The sequence below is a fragment of the Salvelinus sp. IW2-2015 genome, linkage group LG17, assembly GCF_002910315.2.
Source record: "Salvelinus sp. IW2-2015 linkage group LG17, ASM291031v2, whole genome shotgun sequence".
NCBI lineage: Eukaryota > Metazoa > Chordata > Actinopteri > Salmoniformes > Salmonidae > Salvelinus > Salvelinus sp. IW2-2015.
In genome coordinates, this window is record NC_036857.1 from 32,579,779 (window position 1) to 32,598,267 (window position 18,489).

The following is an 18,489-nucleotide window of genomic DNA, read 5'->3' on the forward strand; positions in this document are numbered from 1 at the left end:
TCTATAGCTCAGCCTATGCATTTGAGTGGTTGCATTTCTCCAGCCCCATCCCTCAGCTGTTAACTGCTTTGTTTTTGTGTGACTCCCATATTTCCACTTTAATCTTTCACAATCTTCCTGAAACAAATGAGGATCTGTTGAGGTGCAAACTTGGCTTGGAAAATTGCCTAATGTTACTTGTACTAAACATGAATCTCTCACTGAATGGGATGTGTGAGATAGTGATCAGCAGTAGTTCAGGTCTTTGGGTAACTGTTAGTTACTGGTTATTTGGATGTATCAGGATTGGGTGAAGATGTTGCTTAAACTGCTTCACTTCGAGTTCTTTGTGCATGTGCCCACACGGATTGGGTGGGGCCTTTGGCTGAGAGTTTCCTTTTGAAGTTTCCATTCTCACAAACTGCCTGAACTCTTTCTAAGTATAGACCCAGAAGTTAATCATGCAGTTAACCAAATTATGCAAGATTTTCCTTCCGGGTTAACCAAGAATGAATCAAGAGATGAATCAAACATGAATGGCTGTAAGTCTGACGCACAATACTTGGTTGTTATGCATCAGCGAGTCCTGGGAAATTCCACGGTAACAGAATGATGCTGAAACTCTGATTTTCACTTTAAAAGCATGCCAAACAAAATCCATTGATTCAAAGTTAAACAAACCATACAACTCTATGCACAAGGACTACTTTAAAGTTTAACAGAAACTATACTATACTATTTGACTATACTATTGATGGATTCAAGGTCGTTTTTAATTGTTCTCAGATTCTCAATTTGTCAGTGTCAAAGTAGCTTGTCATTTCGAATGTCATGATATGCATGTAATGCTTTATTATAATGGGGATTTTTTTCTCATGCTTTCTCATCCTCTCGCGCTCACTTTTTGTACTGGCACGTCTCGATTTACAAATGAAGCACTGAAGTCCTCATCAGCTCATCGACAATACAGTAAAACCGACTATTCAAATATACCTTAGATGGGGTTTAATGATGCATCTGCTTCGTCACCTGTAAACAAACATTCCAACAGAGCTTGCCTGAAGGCTGTAATTGACCTTGCAGGACTTGTATTTTTTAAGACTGTCAGCTCAACAAGTCTCTTCTATTTCAGAGGCATTCATATCCGGGCCTTGAGGTCTGCAGTGCTGCAGGTTTTCTTTCTTATGTCCTTTGACTAATCAAAGCCCACACACACCTGGTCTAAATTGGTCCAGATCCAGGATTAGAGGGGAAAGATGAAAACCAGCAGTTCTGCAGACACTGAATATACATGCATTAGCTTTATTCTCCACTAGAGTGCACTATGTCCCAATGTATAGAAGGAGATAGACCACTTTCTCCAAAGTCAGCATCTGATACTGCAGGCTACATATAGCAAAGAATACCTTGCTTTGTTTGGAAACATAATTATGTAGCTCATTATACAATAAACAGATAGTAGTAAATGTTAAGATGTTAAAGGCACATACTATTGAATCTGTTGTATCCTAGAGATTATGTAGACCTACATTTATACTGAACAAAAATATAAACACAATATGTAAAGTGTTGGTTTCATGAGCTTTGCCAAGATAATCCATACACCTGACATGAGTAGCATATCAAGGAGCTGATTAAACACCATGATCATTACACGGCTGCGCCTTGGGCTGGGGACAAGAAAAGGCCACTCTAAAATGTGCAGTTTTGTCACAATGCAATGCCACAGATCTCAAGTTGAGGGAGCGTGCCATTGGCATGCTGACTGCGGCAATGTCCACCAGAGCTGTTGCCAGATAATTGAATGTTCATTTTTCTACCATAAGCCGCCTCTCCTACATCGTTTTAGCTAGAGAATTTGGCAATGCGTCCAACCGGCCTCACAATCGCAGACCACATGTAACCATGCCAGCCTAAAACCTCCACATCCAGCTTCTTCACCGGCGGGATTGTCTGAGAGCAGCCACCCGGACAGCTGATGAACCTCTGGATTTGCAAAACCAAAGAATTTTTGCACAAACTGTCAGAAACCGTTTACTTAGTAGGTCTGGATTTACTTGTGGTGTCAGTCTCTCGGAATTAGAGCTTTTTTTTGTGTGATAGTGATGTGTGAATTTGACCCAATTCTACTCTGCGTTTGCTAGAGGTTCACATCTCGCTGGTATATTCGTGGTACTTCAATAAAACTGTTACATTTCCTAAACGATACTGTACCATTGATAAATAATGCCTATGGTTCAAATGCTGCTTTAAAGCCGTGCCAAACCAAAAAATGATGTCAATTTATCAAACCTAAAGTAGCTGTAACACCATCTGAAAAGAAGTTCATTTGGATTCACTTTTGACCTTAGTTGTAAAGCATCTGTATTTCATAAGTAGCTCTACAGCCGCCCTTCTTCTGTTTGATTTAATGGGCATATACTGTATGTTAATATACCATAATGAGATTAAATGAATGAGGACCACACACAACTGAAAAAAACAACAATGGTGTCTAACTAGTGCCAGACAGCCACATAACACATGCCTGATAATAATCCAATATTACTCAGATTATGGAAGAGGAATTAGAAATCTTGCAAAGTCTTACTCTTATTATCTATATAAATCAGAGTAGGGTCTTAATCAAAGTAATCATACTCTGATTAAAACGCATAGAATATCAAGCTATTTTCCGAATTATTAGAGGAGTATTAGGAGATGTAAACATCTTACTCAGACTAGTATTCCACAAGGTCTGTTGGCTGTTGACTGCATGTGAACCTTTGTGTGCAAAGTATTAGACGCCTTTTGAAGGACAAGGATAATGACAGGCAAAAACACAGCTTGTGGTGGAGTTTCGGTGTAGAGACATAGAGAACAATCATATAACCATAATAAACTCAGCAAAAGAAGAAACGTCCTCTCACTGTCCACTGTGTGTTTATTTTCAGCAAACTTAACATGTGTAAATATTTGTATGAACATAACAAGATTCAACAACTGAGACAAGAACTGAACAAGTTCCACAGACATGTGACTAACAGAAATGGAATAATGTTGCCTGAACAAAGGGGGGGGGGGGGGGAATCAAAAGTAACAGTCAGTATCTGGTGTGGCACCAGCTGCATTAATTTCTGCAGTGGACAGAAATGGACTGCACCATGATTTGCCAGTTCTTGCTGTGAGATGTTACCCACTCTTCACCAAGGCACCTGCAAGTTCTCTGACATTTCTGGGGGAATGGCCGAGCCTCACCCTCCGATCCAACAGGTCCCAGACATGCTCAATGGGATTGAGATCCGCCTCTTCCCTGGCCATGGCAGAACACTGACATTCCTGTCTTGCAGGAAATCATGCACAGAACGAGCAGTATGGCTGTTGCATTGTCATGCTGGAGGGTCATGTCAGGATGAGCCTGCAGGAAGGGTATCACATGAGGGAGGAGGATGTCTTCCTGTAACACACCGCATTGAAATTGCCTGCAACGACAACAAACTCAGTCCGATGATGCTGTGACACACCGCCCAGACCATGACGGACCCTCCACCTCCAAATCGATCCTGCTCCAGAGTACAGGCCTGGTGTAACGCTCATGCTTTCGACGATGAACGCGAATCCGACCATCACCCCTGGTGAGACAAAACCGCGACTCGTCAGTGAAGAGCACTTTTTGCCAGTCCTGTCTGGTCCAGCGACGGTGGTTTGTACCCATAGGTGACGTTGTTGCCGGTGACGTCTGGTGAGGACCTGCCTTACAACAGGCCTACAAGCCATCAGTCCCGCCTCTCTCAGCCTATTGCGGACAGTCTGAGCACTGATGGAGGGATTGTGCGTTCCTGGTGTAACTCGGGCAGTTGTTGTTGCCATCCTGTACCTGTCCCGCAGGTGTGATGTTCGGATGTACCGATCCTGTGCAGGGGTTTTGAGTTTATTTTATTTTTTACAGGGACAGTGCACATTAATCAACGTTTAAGTAAAAGTGCCGGTTTTAGCCAGCCGGCTAATTTTCAACCGCAGTCCCTGGGCAGGTTATTAAAAACAATTATAATATAGACAATCATTGAGCAGTGAGCACACGCAGAGCAACATAGAACAAGCAAGACATAGCATACAGACAGAGCAACATAGGACAAGCAAGACATAGCATACAGACAGAGCAACATAGAACAAAAAGCAGCAAGACAAAATTCATAAAAGCAACTAAGTGTTTCCACACCTCACAAGCTACTGACACCATGGAAAGCGGCAATACACAGCTAGGGATTATGTTCACAAATCTGATTGACCTTTAGCCATGTCTTCGTGCATTTTGTGAAAGTGTGATATGTGGTGCAGTTATGTGTGTCTGATGGCAGTGTATTCCAGACATGGGATGCTCTCACAGAGAAAGCCGATTTACTAAAGGTGCTTTTCCTTAAGGAACTATACAGTCACCTCTCATGGCAGACCTTGTGGATCTGCTGCCATATGTTTGGGTTTTCTGTTTAACAAAAATACTGAGTGGAGGGGGAGCCAGGCCAAGAGTTACACGTGGTCTGTCACTGCGCGGACGATCAGCTGTCCGTCCTGTCTCCCTGTAGCGCTGTTTTAGGCGTCTCACAGTACGTACATTGCAATTTATTGCCCTGGCCACATCTGCAGTCCTCATGCCTTCTTGCAGCATGCCTAAGGCACGTTCACGCAGATGAGTAGGGACCTTGGGCATCTTTCTTTTGTTGTTTTTTAGTCAGTAGAAAGGCCTCTTTAGTGTCCTAAGTTTTCATAACTGTGACCTTATTTGCCTACCGTCTATAAGCTGTTAGTGTCTTAACGACCGTTCCACAGCTTCATGTTCATTAATTGCTTGTGGTTCATTGAACAAGCATGGGAAACAGTGTTAAAACCCTTTACAATGAAGATCTGGAAAGTTATTTGGATTTTTACAAATTATCTTTGAAAGACAGGGTCCTGAAAAAGGGACATTTCTTTTTTTGCTGAGTTTATGTGCACCAAAGGTGGCTAGAGACACAGAGGGAAATGTTTCAGCGTGGGCATGTAGGTACAATGCTTGCAAGACAGTGAGGGACAGACTGCCAGCATTCATACGTCTACTCAAAGAAATATCTGAAGAGAGAAATGGTGACAGAGCTGTAGAGGCAAGAGTTCTATTAGCCTAAATAGATCTAAACTTTGTTGGCCAATGTTTTGGTGAGATAAAACATCTGTCAGATATTTTACCGTCCCCAACTCAATTTGGGCATGGCTGTTACCCTTGTTGATTATTTTTTTGCTGAGTTTACATATAACCACCTCCACCCTTATTGTAACTTCAGAAAGCATTAAAATAATACATAATCATTCGTCAAAAAATCTACTTCTTTCATGTGAAAATCTCTCACAAATCCAATGGCTCTCAACCTCCCTTGACTTGTCGAGTTTATATTCAGTGATCATGTGTGTCAAATGTTTCCACCACATGTCCAGTGCATGCATGGCATCTTTTGTGACTTCTGAGAAACGGGTTAACCATATGATAAATGTGGCCGTCTGCCAAAACGAGGACTACTTTAAGGTTAACATGCTACTCCTCTACAGCAGTAGGATGACGGGACCTGAAAGCAAAGTTCACCCAATTTTAAAATACACTCACAGATCTACAGTCTGATCAAAGGTGATCTAAACGGAGCTATTGTTGGAAGAAATCAGTAAAACTGTGCAGAATCGTGCAACTGATTTAAATGCATGGGAAAGTATCCTGTCGATGCAGACACAATCTTGTGCCAATGACATGTGCGCCATGGCCACTGAAGTGTGGGGGACGGAGGGCCCTGTAATGCCGTTGTGAATCTGGGCCCCATCAATGCACAGTGTTTTGGGCAGAACAATAGGTGTCTCTTACAGACACTGAGTGTCACACGACGGTAATGCATGTTCCCAGCTGCCAGGCACAAAGCTGTGCCTCTCAGGAAAGTACAGTCATGCCATTGGAACAGAAAAACACTTCTATATATCCCAGCACACCAGATGTGCAGCCAAAGGACTCGCCCACAAGTACTTGTGCGTGCACACATGTACACATGCACAAAAACATACAAACACACAAATACCACCTGTCCTGGACACCTAATGCCCGATTCATGGTAGAAAAGACAAGTGTATTCCGGGTTGGTTGCAGACAAAAGTGACGTCAGAGCAGACAAAAAGACATGTGCATTGGCTGCAAACGAGTGTTGTGGACACCCTTTGTTGTTTTTTAAATTGTCGTAGACACCCTCAGACCACACTTGTCTTTTCTACCATAAATTTGACTTATTCTCCCATGGTCCTAGTTCCCTTAACACAAGACACACATGTTCATACACACCATATGCAGTGCTCTCATACACTTCCTCAACACTATTGACGTGCGGGTTGACTCATAACCCGCAGTCCCTGCGGTTATATCTGCGGGGCAGGTTTAGGGTCATTAAATATTGTGGACGAAGAGAGGGTGGATAGTGGGCAGGTTGAATGAAGAGAAAACAATGCATTAAAAATCCATGAATCTATCATTATTGTGCAATTCATATCAATAGGTTACCTTGAGGGTTTTTCTTTCAATATTTTGATCTGGCATTAGTGCATAAGCATACACTTTAGGGCCTAACTACGTGTGCCAAATACAAGCCAATTGGCAGAGTTGGGGAGTAACGATTACATGTAATCCGTTACATGTAAGGGATTACAAAAAAAAGGTAACTGTAATCCGTTATTGTAACGGTCCTGACCTGTTTTATGTTGTTTTTGTATGTGTTTATGGTCAGGGCGTGTGTTTTGGGTGGGCAGTCTATGTTATCTGTTTCTATGTTGGTTTTGGTTGCCTGGTATGGCTCTTAATTAGAGGCAGGTGTTTTGCGTTCTCCTCTAATTAAGAGTCATATTTAGGTAGGGTGTTCTCACTGTTTGTTTGTGGGTGATTGTCTCCTGTGTCGTCGAATGTATGTTACCATACGGGACTGTTTGGCTGTTCGTTTATTTTGATGTCGTCTGTTTCCTGTCCGTGAGTTTACGTTTAGTTATGTAAGTTTATGTTCAGGTTTCGTCAACGTCGTTTTCTTGTTTTGTTTATTTGAAAGTGTTTTGTTTCGTGTTGCCGTCGTGTTAAATAAAAGGATGGCTTATTTCCCGAATGCTGCATTTTGGTCTGATGATCCTTCTCTCCTCTCCTCGTCCGAGGATGAGGAGAGCGACAGCCCTTACAGTTATGTTACCAGGAAAAATATCGTAATCAGATTACAAATAGTTTTGAAAAACTAGATGATTACTTTGAGGATTACTTTTAAATTCAGAAATTATGTTTGTGAAAACAAATCTTTGACACTTCTGTTTTCTCAATGACATTCAAATCAGCATTGAAAAAAAGTTTGTTCCACTTGAGCGAGTTTGATCACAAGTCAGAGACCACTATGATGACACACCAAATGGGCTTGATGGATTGCGGGAAAGGAGCAGGAATAGGCTTTTGTAGGCTACAGTCCAAGCTGACTTCTGTCGGCATTCAAAGATTATCCAACTTCAATAAACGCTTGGCGGTAAGGATGACAGCAGTGGTGTAGTCTACGGCGATACGGATATCTCTTATTATTTATCTACATAGCGCATTGATGTGAATCACACTTCTGCGCTCTCATTTAGCTATTTGCGCTTTTACGGAATATGGTTGTTGTGAATGGCTGTTCACAAATCTAAATGCCTATTTCACCCAATAATGGTTGAATTCAAAAAGTTTAAGCTGCCTATCAATCATTGTTTTTGAAAACAGTGGACAGCCAGTGAAAAATGTGCTCTTGCAACAGCTGCATAGTGCAGATCCCAGTCTATGGAATAAAAGTGGGGCTTTTATTGCTCGATCTAATTCATGCTGATTAAAAAAATCCGTTGGTCTAATGGACACATGCTCAAACTCGTACACTTTTGATAGACTTAAAAGGGTAATCTGCAGTTGCTACATCTATTTTTGGACTTATAAATGATATATACAGTCGAAGTCGGAAGTTTACATACACTTAGGTTGGAGTCATTAACTCGTTTTTCAACCACTCCACAAATTTCTTGTTAAACTATAGTTTTGGCAAGTCGGTTAGCACATCTACTTTGTGCATGACACAATTAATTTTTCCAACAATTGTTTACAGACAGATTATTTCACTTATAATTCACTGTATCACAATTCCAGTGGGTCAGAAGTTTACATACACTAAGTTCACTGTGCCTTTAAACAGCTTGGAAAATTCCAGAAAATTATGTCATGGCTTTAGAAGCTTCTGATAGGCTAATTGACATCATTTGAGTCAATTGGAGGTGTACCTGTGGATGTATTTCAAGGCATACCTTCAGTGCCTCTTTGCTTGACATCATGGGGAAATCAAAAGAAATCAGCCAAGACCTCCACAAGTCTTGTTCATCCCTGGGAGCAATTTCCAAACGCCTGAAGGTACCACGTTCATCTGTACAAACAATAGTACGCAAGTATAAACATCATGGGACCATGCAGCCGTCATACCGCTCAGGAAGGAGACGTGTTCTGTCTCCTAGAGAGGAACGTACTTTGATGCAAAAAGTGCAAATCAATCCCAGAACAACAGCAAAGGACCTTGTGAAGATGCTGGAGGAAACGTGTACAAAAGTATCTATATCCACAATAAAACGAGTCCTATAATCGACATAACCTGAAAGGCCGCTCGGCAAGGAAGAAGCCACTGCTCCAATACCGCTATTAAAAAAGCCAGACTCCGGTTTGCAACTGCACATGGGGACAAAGATCATACTTTTTGGAGAAATGTCTGATGAAACAAAAATAGAGCTGTTCGGCCATAATGACCAAGCCGAAGAACACCATCCCAACCGTGAAGCATCCGGTGGCGGCATCATGTTGTGTGGGGTCCTTTGCTGTAGGAGGGACTGCTGCACTTAGAAAAATAGATGGCATCATGAGGGAGGAAAATTGTGTATGTATTGAAGCAACATCTCAAGATATCAGTCAGGAAGTTAAAGCTTGGTCGCAAATGTGTCTTCCAAATGGACAATGACCCCAAGCATACTTCCAAAGTTGTGGCATAATGGCTTAAGGACAACAAAGTCAAGGTATTGGAGTGGCCATCACAAAGCCCTGACCTCAATCCTATAGAACATTTTTGTGCAGAACTGAAAAAGGCGTGTGCGAGCAAGGAGGCCTACAAACCTGACTCAGTTACACCAGCTCTGTCAGGAGGAATGGGCCAAAATTCACCCAACTTATTGTGGGAAGCTTGTTGGAAATGCTACCTCAAATGTTTGACCCAAGTTAAACAATTTAAAGGCAATGCTACCAAATACTAATTGAGTGTTATGTAAACTTCTCACACTGGGAATGTGATGAAAGAAATTAAAGCTGAAATAAATCATTCTCTCTACTATCATTCTGACATTTCACATTCTTAAATAATAGTGGTGCTAACTGACCTACAGGGAATTTTTATAAATGTCAGGAATTGTGAAAAACTGAGTTTAAATGTATTTGGCAAAGGTGTATTAAACTTCTTACTTCAACTGTGTATATATTATATATTACACTGCTCAAAAAAAAAAAGGGAACACTTAAACACAATGTAACTCCAAGTCAATCACACTTCTGTGAAATCAAACTGTCCACTTAGGAAGCAACACTGATTGACAATAAATTTCACATGCTGTTGTGCAAATGGAATAGACAACAGGTGGAAATTATAGGCAATTAGCAAGACACCCCCAATAAAGGAGTGGTTCTTGCAGGTGGTGACCACAGACCACTTCTCATTCCTATGCTTCCTGGCTGATGTTTTGGTCACTTTTGAATGCCGACGGTGCTTTCACTCTAGTGGTAGCATGAGACGGAGTCTACAACCCACACAAAGTGGCTCAGGTAGTGCAGCTCATCCAGGATGGCACATCAAGCGAGCTGTGGCAAGAAGGTTTGCTGTGTCTGTCAGCGTAGTGTCCAGAGCATGGAGGCGCTACCACGAGACAGGCCAGTACATCAGGAGACGTGGAGGAGGCCGTAGGAGGGCAACAACCCAGCAGCAGGACCGCTACCTCCGCCTTTGTGCAAGGAGGAGCACTGCCAGAGCACAGCAAAAAATGAGGGCAACAAGTAATGATAGAGAAGCTGCATTTGTCTTATTATAGACAAGTTGACTTGCAAATAGCCTACTAAAATCTGGACCCCCTACAAAACAGCCGGGCTAGACAATCTGGACCCTTTCTTTCTAAAATTATCTGCCGAAATTGTTGCAACCCTATTACTAGCCTGTTCAATCTCTCTTTCATGTCGTCTGAGATTCCCAAAGATTGGAAAGCAGCTGCGGTCATCCCCTCTTCAAAAGGGGGGACACTCTTGGCAAACTGCTACAGACCTATATCTATCCTACCCTGCCTTTCTATGGTCTTCGAAAGCCAAGTCAACAAACAGATTACCGACCATTTCGAATCCACCGCACCTTCTCCGCTATGCAATCTGGTTTCAGTGCTGGTCATGGGTGACCTCAGCCACACTAAGGTCCTAAACGATATCTTAACCGCCATCGATAGAAAAACAATACTGTGCAGGTGTATTCATTGACCTGCCAAGGCTTTCGAATCTGTCAATCACCACATCCTCATCAGCAGACTCAATAGCCTTGGTTTTCCAAATGATTGCCTCGCCTGGTTCACCAACTACTTCTCTGATAGAGTTCAGTGTGTCAAATCAGAGGGCCTGTTGTCCAGGCCTCTGGCATTCTCTATGGGGTGCCACAGGGTTCAATTCTTGGGCCGACTCTCTTCTCTGTTATAATCAATGATTTCGCTCTTGCTGCTGCTGAGTCTCTGATCCACCTCTATGCAGACGACACCATTCTGTATACTTCTGGCCCTTCTTGGACACTGTGTTAACAACCCTCCAGACGAGCTCAATGCCATACAACTCTCCTTCCGTGGCCTCCAACTGCTCTTAAAATAAGTAAACTAAATGCATGCTCTTCAACCGATCGTGCCCGCCCGTCCAGCATCACTACTCTGGACGGTTCTGACTTAGAATATGTGGACAACTACAAATACCTAGGTGTCTGGTTAGACTGTAAACTCTCCTTCCATCACTCACATCACACATTCCAATCCAAAATTAAATCTAGAATCGGCTTCCTATATCGCAACAAAGCATCCTTCACTCATGTGCCAAACATACCCTCGTAAAACTGACCATCCTACCGATCCTCGACTTCGGCGATGTCATTTACAAATAGCCTCCAATACCCTACTCAATAAATTGGATCAGTCTACACAAATGCCATCCGTTTTGTCACCAAAGCCCCATATATACCCACCACTGCGACCTGTACGCTCTCGTTGGCTGCCTCGCTTCATACTTGTCGCCAAACCCACTGGCTCCAGGTCATCTACAAGACCCTGCTAGGTAAAGTCCCTCCTTATCTGAGCTCGCTGGTCACCATAGAAGCACCCCACCTCTGCTGCTCGAAGGTATATCTCACTGGTCACCCCAAAGCCAATTCCTCCTTTGGCTGCCTCTCCTTACAGTTCTCTGCTGCCAATGATTGAGACGAACGACAAATCTCTGAAACTGGAAACACTTATCTCCCTCACTAGCTTAAGCACCAGCTGTCAGAGCAGCTCACAGATTACTGCACCTGTACATAGCCCATCTATAATTTAGCCCAAACAACTACCTCTTCCCCTACTGTATTTATTTATTTATTTTTTTGCTCCTTTGCACCCCATTATTTCTACTTTGCACATTCTTCCACTGCAAATCTACCATTCCAGTGGTTTACTTGCTATGTTATTTACCTCACCACCATGGCCTTTTTTTGTTGCCATTTTCTCACCTCATTTGCTCACATTGTAATAAATTTAATTTTTTCGACTGTATTATTGACTGTATGTTTTTTTACTCCATGTGTAACTCTGTGTTGTTGTATGTGTCGAACTGCTTTGCTTTATCTTGGCCAGGTCGCAATTGTAAATGAGAACTTGTTCTCAACTTGCCTACCTGGTGAAATAAAATAAATAAAATAAAATGGCGGAAATTATAATCAGAAACATATACTGTACAGCGCATTTTCTATATTTGCGGTAGGATTGGAGGCAGGTGTCAGATTTTCACTTTATCACATAGTCGTGCGGATGGGTTATTAGCAATTGCAGGTGAACAAACAGCTGACCCGCGCATCATACACACAAAAACACCACACCCTGCTCAGTGCTCTACCTGTCACCCACACTTGCCCCCCCCCCCCTACACACACACACACACACACACACATTTTCCCCACCCTCTGCCACAGCTGTCTGCTGTACTCAAGGCCTATGGACTGATATTCTCTCCATGACATCAGGATCTCATGCATTTTCACATTCAGGCATGTGTCACTCCCTGTCATGTGCAGTGTACACACTGGCCCATCAAGCCCACTAGCAGAGCAAGCCATGCATTCATGCCAACTCCCTGTGGAAGATATGGGCATACTAGCCACATGTATGGAAAAATACACACGTTCATGACATGGGCGACCTGCCTACAACTGTAATATACATTGGTCCAAATGATGGTTGGGATATATTCCGTTGTATTATGTTGTTATGCAGAACAGATAGTATTGTCTGAGACTTAATGTGAAATGATCTTTTATGAGGAATATAACTTATAATATGCTAATTGTGTTATTGTTGTTATTTTGCCACCTATGTGAACATCAATTCATTTCTGTATATTTGAAATACAAAGTTACAATGACATACACAAGTAGACTGGTATAAAATGACTTCGTCCGTTTCCCTCGAACCCATTTTACCTCAAATCAACTAACCTCTGTTGTCATGCAGATTGTGTTGTCTGCTGAGAATTAACTTCCAATATGCTCATTTTTTAAAACTAAATCAGTGAACAACAAGTAGTACTGTTACAAAATGGCTTTATTAAAAAATGTTGTGCTCAACATGTGTATTCATTTTTAACAATACACACATACCAGAGGATCACATCACAGATATCAGCAATCATGACCATACACATAAAACAAAATTTACTTTTATAGGAACAATATAACTATTTACATACTGTCAAGGGTTTAGATCATAACACAGTGCATATATTTGATAATCATACAAGGAAGGTTATATATAACTCATAACAAAAGATGTTCTCTCTTCCTTACCAACTAGGTAAATTGTTTAGGATCAAGAATTGTTAAGATCTGTTAGTTTGTCATAGTCCAGTGGTTCCCAAACTTTTTATAGTCCTGTACCCCTTCAAACATTCAACCTCCAGGTGCGTACACCATCTAGCACCAGGGTCAGCTCACTCTCAAATGTTGTTTTTTGCCATCATTGTAAGCCTGCCACACACACACTATACGATACATTTATTAAACATAAAAATGAGTGTGAGTTTTTGTCACAATCCGGCTTGTGGAAAGTGACAAAGTGCTCTTATAGGACCAGTGCACAAATAAAAATAATAATAATCAATAATTTTGCTCTTTATTTAGCCATCTTACATATAAAACTTTATTTGTTCTTCGAAATTGTGAATAACTCACCACAGGTTAATGAGAAGGGTGTGCTTGAAAGGATGCACATAACTCTGCAATGTTGTATTGGAGAGTCTCAGTCTTAAATCATTTTCCACACACAGTCTGTGCCTGTATTTCGTTTTTTTGCTAGTGAGGGCCGAGAATCCACTCTCACATAGGTCTGTGGTTGCAAATGGCATCAGTGTCTTAACAGCGCGATTTGCCAAAGCAGGATACTCTGAGCACAGTCCAATCCAGAGATCTGTCAGTGGCTTCTGATTAAATTCAAATTTCCCCCGAACCGCTTGTTGCAATTTCGATGAGGCTCTCTTGTTCAGATATCGGTAAGTGGCCAGGAGGCAGGGCGTGAAAGGGATAACGAATCCAGTTGTTTGTCATCCGTCTCAGGAAAGTACCTGTGTAATTGTGCACCCAACTCACTCAGGTGCTTCGCTATATCACATTTGACATTGTCCATAAGCTTGAGTTCATTTGCACACAAAAAATCATACAATGATGAAAAGACCTGTGTGTTGTCCTTGTTAATGCAGACAGAGAAGAGTTCCAACTTCTTAATAATAACCTAAATTTTGTCCCGCACATTGAATATAGTTGTGGAGAGTCCCTGTAATCCTAGATTCAGATCATTCAGGCGAGGAAAAAACATCACCCGGATAGGCCAGTCGTGTAAGAAACTCGTCATCATGCAAGCGGTCAGACAAGTGAAAATGATAGTCATTGAAAACTTTAAGCTCGTCTCTCAATTTAAAAAAAACGTGTCAATACTTTGCCCCTTGATAACCAGCGCACTTCTGTATGTTGTAAAAGCGTTACATGGTCGCTGCCCATATTGCATAGTGCAGAAATACACAAAGTTCAGGGGCCATTTTCACTGTAGTGTCCAAAACGTCTTTCAAGCTGTCAGGCATTGCTTTGGCAGCAAGAGCCTCTCGGTTGATGCTGCAGTGTACCCATGTGGCGTCGTTAGCAACTGTTTGCACGTGCACACGCGCGTTATCACTCCACTATGTCTCCTTGTCATGGTTTTTGTGCCATCGGTACAGATACCAACACATCTTGACCACCAAAGTCCATTTGAAGTCACCAAGCTGTCCAGTACTATAAAAATATCCTCTCCTGTTGTCCTGGTTTCCAGTGGTTTGCAGAAGAGGATGTCTTCCTTAATTGACCTCCCATAAACGTAACAGACATTTTCCAGGAGCTGTGCCAGGTCCATCACGTCTGTTGACTGATCCAGCTGTAACGCATAGAATTCACTGGCTTGTATTCGAAGCAGTAAGTGTTTTAAAACATCTCCTGCCATGTCACTGATGCGTTGTGAAACAGTGTTGTTTGATGAAGACATTGTTTTTTGGGCCTTTTCCCCCAGTATTGTCCCAGCCATATCCATGGCAGCAGGAAGAATTAAGTCCTCCACAATAGTATGGGGCTTGCCTGTCCTAGCCACTCGGTAGCTCACCATATAAGACGCTTCTAGCCCCTTCTTATTAATGTTGTCTGTTGCTTTTATACATGTCTTACTACTCGAAAGTCGTCTTAATTGTCGCTCAAAAAACTCCTGTGGCTTACGTTTGTCTACATATGGACCGTTAGTGGAATTCCGACGAGAGCGTAACGGTTAATGTGATTGGATGTTAATTATTTGACTAGGCTACCTGTATTTGACATTGTTGTTATTTCGGTGAACACTAGATGGTTTAATTCTATTTTTGGAAGTGAAACGAGGCTACTCAGGCGAGAAAAACATCTCACCCAAATGTATAGCCCCGTTGGAAAATGTGAAGATTATTAATATTTTTTTAAATGTGAATCACATTTTTATTTGGTGTACCCCCGACGTCATTGCAGGTATTCCCAGTTTGGGAATACCTGGCATAGTCCATCCAACATTTCAACTGTGGAGGCACAACCCACTGGGAACACACTGGTTGAATCAATGCTGTTTCCACATAATTTCAATGTGGAATAGACTTTGACGTCTGTGCCCAGTGGGAAGCTTTGTAGATGACAGCGACTGACTACTCTAGACTAGCAATATCTTGAAAATATGATAACCAAGCTTGTGGTGAGAGGATTGTAATAAAAATGACTTTATTCATGTACAGTGCATTCTGAAAGTATTCAGACCCCTTGACATTTTCCACATTTTGCAACATTGCAACCTTATTCTAAAATGGAGGGTCGCTGCACAGCTATTTTCAGGTCTCTCCAGAGTTGTTCGATCGGGTTCAAGTCCGGGCTCTGGCTGAGCCACGCAAGGACATTCAGAGACTTGTCCCAAAGCCACTCCCGCGTTGTCTTGGCTGTGTGCTTAGAGTCATTGTCATGTTGGAAGCTGAACCTTCACCCCTGTCTGAGGTCCTGAGCGCTCTGGAGCAGGTTTTCATCAAGGATCACTCTGTACTCCGTTCATCTTTCTCTCGATCCTGACTAGTCTCCCAGTCCCTGCTGCTGAAAAACATACCCACAGCATGATGCTGCCACCACCATGCTTCACCGTAGGGATGATTCCAGGTTTCCTCGAGACGTGACTCTTGGCATTCAGGCCAAAGAGTTCAATCTTGGTTTCATCAGAGCAGATCATCTTTTTTCTCATGGTCTGAGAGTCCTTTAGGTGCCTTTTGGCAAACTCCAAGCGGGCTGTCATGTGCCTTTTACAGAGGAGTGGCTTCCATCTGGCCACTCTACCATAACGGCCTGATTGGTGGAGTGCTGCAGAGATGGTTGTCCTTCTGGAAGGTTCTCCCATCTCCACAGAGGAACTCTGGAGCTCTGTCAGAGTGACCATCAGGTTTTTGGTCACCTCCCTGACCAAGGCCCTTCTCCCCCGGCTGCTCAGTTTGGCCTGGCGGTCAGCTCTAGGAAGAGTCTTGGTGGTTCCAAACTTCTTCCATTTAAGAATGCTGGAGGCCACTGTGTTCTTCGGGACCGTCAATGCTGCATAAATGTTTTGGTACTCTGCCCCAGATCTGTGCCTCGACACAATCCTGTCTCAGAGCTCTACAGGCAATGCCTTCAAACTCATGGCTTGGTTTTTGCTCTGACATGCACTGCAAACTGCAAACTGTGGAACCTTTATATAGACCGGTGTGTGCTTTCCAAATCATGTCCAATCAATTGATTTTACCACAGGTGGAATCCAATCAAGTTGTAGAAACATCTCAATGATGATCAATGGAAACAGGATGTACCTGAGCTCAATTTCGAGTCTCATAGCAAAGGGTCTGAATATTTGTGTAAATAATCTATTCTTTATTCATAATACATTTGCAAAAATTGAAAAAAAAAAACGTTTTGCTTTGTCATTATGGGGTATTGTCTGCAGATGAGAATTGATTTACTTAATTTTGGAATAAGGCTGTAACGTAACAACATTTGGAAAAAGTTAAGGGGTCTGAATACCCTGAATGCCCTGTTTGTGGCCTGTTTTTCTTCACAGTTGACCTCAAATTCATCTGACTTGTGTAGTTGATGCTGGACTAGCTAAATTGCAAACATTCATGTACGCATGTTCTAGCATTATTGACAGAATTGGAATTCAATCCGAAGTGTAGAACACTTGACATTTAAATATTTTCTGATTGAGCTGACTTATGCAGCGTTCACCGCGAATGTGGTCTCTGCGATCACAGGAACATTGTCTTTAAAAGGTGCATTGTCGATAACGCCCAATCGGATTGAATCCCGGCATATAATAATATCACATTTCCAGTCACAAATTAACTCACGTCTGTGTAGTGGGTTCTGGATAAGCTAGGTTACAAGTATTGGTTTGCTACAGGGTATTTTCACGTTAATGGATTGGCTCTTTTCACTTCAAATGTATGCCAAACAAAAACCATTAATTTCAAAGATTAACAAGCCATACAATTTTATGCACAAGCACTACTTTTTACAATTTAACAAAAGCACATTTACTGGAAGAACTGTGCAGATGCAGAGTTTGGTAACAGAATTTTGGTAAAATCTCTCTAATTCTTTGGTGTCCACAATTGCCAAATATTTGCTCTGAATTAAGATTCAACGATGTCTGCAGAAAGAATGGGGTGCCAGCGATATCATGACACATTGACATTGAATCTACTCTGTTTATTGAACTTCAGTAAGTGAAGTGGATTTACACCCAGTAATGGAATTGCAGTAACGGAATTTCATCATGGGGCGCTGATCTGTACTACACAGAAATACATAATTATGGATGTGAATGTCGTTCTCTTCATGGTGATGTATCCTAAATAGCGACACAGAGGTAAGAAGATGCAATACCATCCTTTGGATTTGGGGGTATTATTCTACACACTGGCTGTTATTTTAATGAGCTCTGCACCCAAAACAAGATCAAATCTGAACCAATCATTAGACGTCGATGTTTCACAAGGTTGGACATCAAAGTACAGCCCAGTATAGTAAAGTACAGTAGATTAGTGTACTCAACTCGTGTACTGTACTGAACTCTCCTGTGCGGTCCCAACTTTGACTACTATGATTTACCATTGTAGCCAATTCAATTGCAGATATTCTGTTAGATTTTAATTTCAAGTTTTAATCACTTAACAAAATTGATATCAGTAAAAACACTAACTAATTGATTGGTCTACCTTTTACTTGTTATTTCTGTGAACTTTTATTATCCTCCCTCATGAGGGAGAGAAATGAGAAAATATGTTAAGAATGTGGGTTTTTGGTAACGGAATTCCAAGGCACAAGGCAACGTTTCTTTAACTTCCAGAAGGAAGAACATTTTCTCAAACTAAATAGAAGTATTGATGTCAGTTGCCAGGGGTCTTTACTTGACCATTATTGTGATTTGATGTACTTTAAGACTTTTTCTGGTCGATGTTGTGTATCTATTTGACCAGAAATCAAGGCCTTTGCTTATTCCAATTTTTGGGGGTGGAAAATGGTTGAAAATGTAGATATGCCTTCATTTTGAAAAAAATCGAGACTCTTAGCTTTCATTTGACAT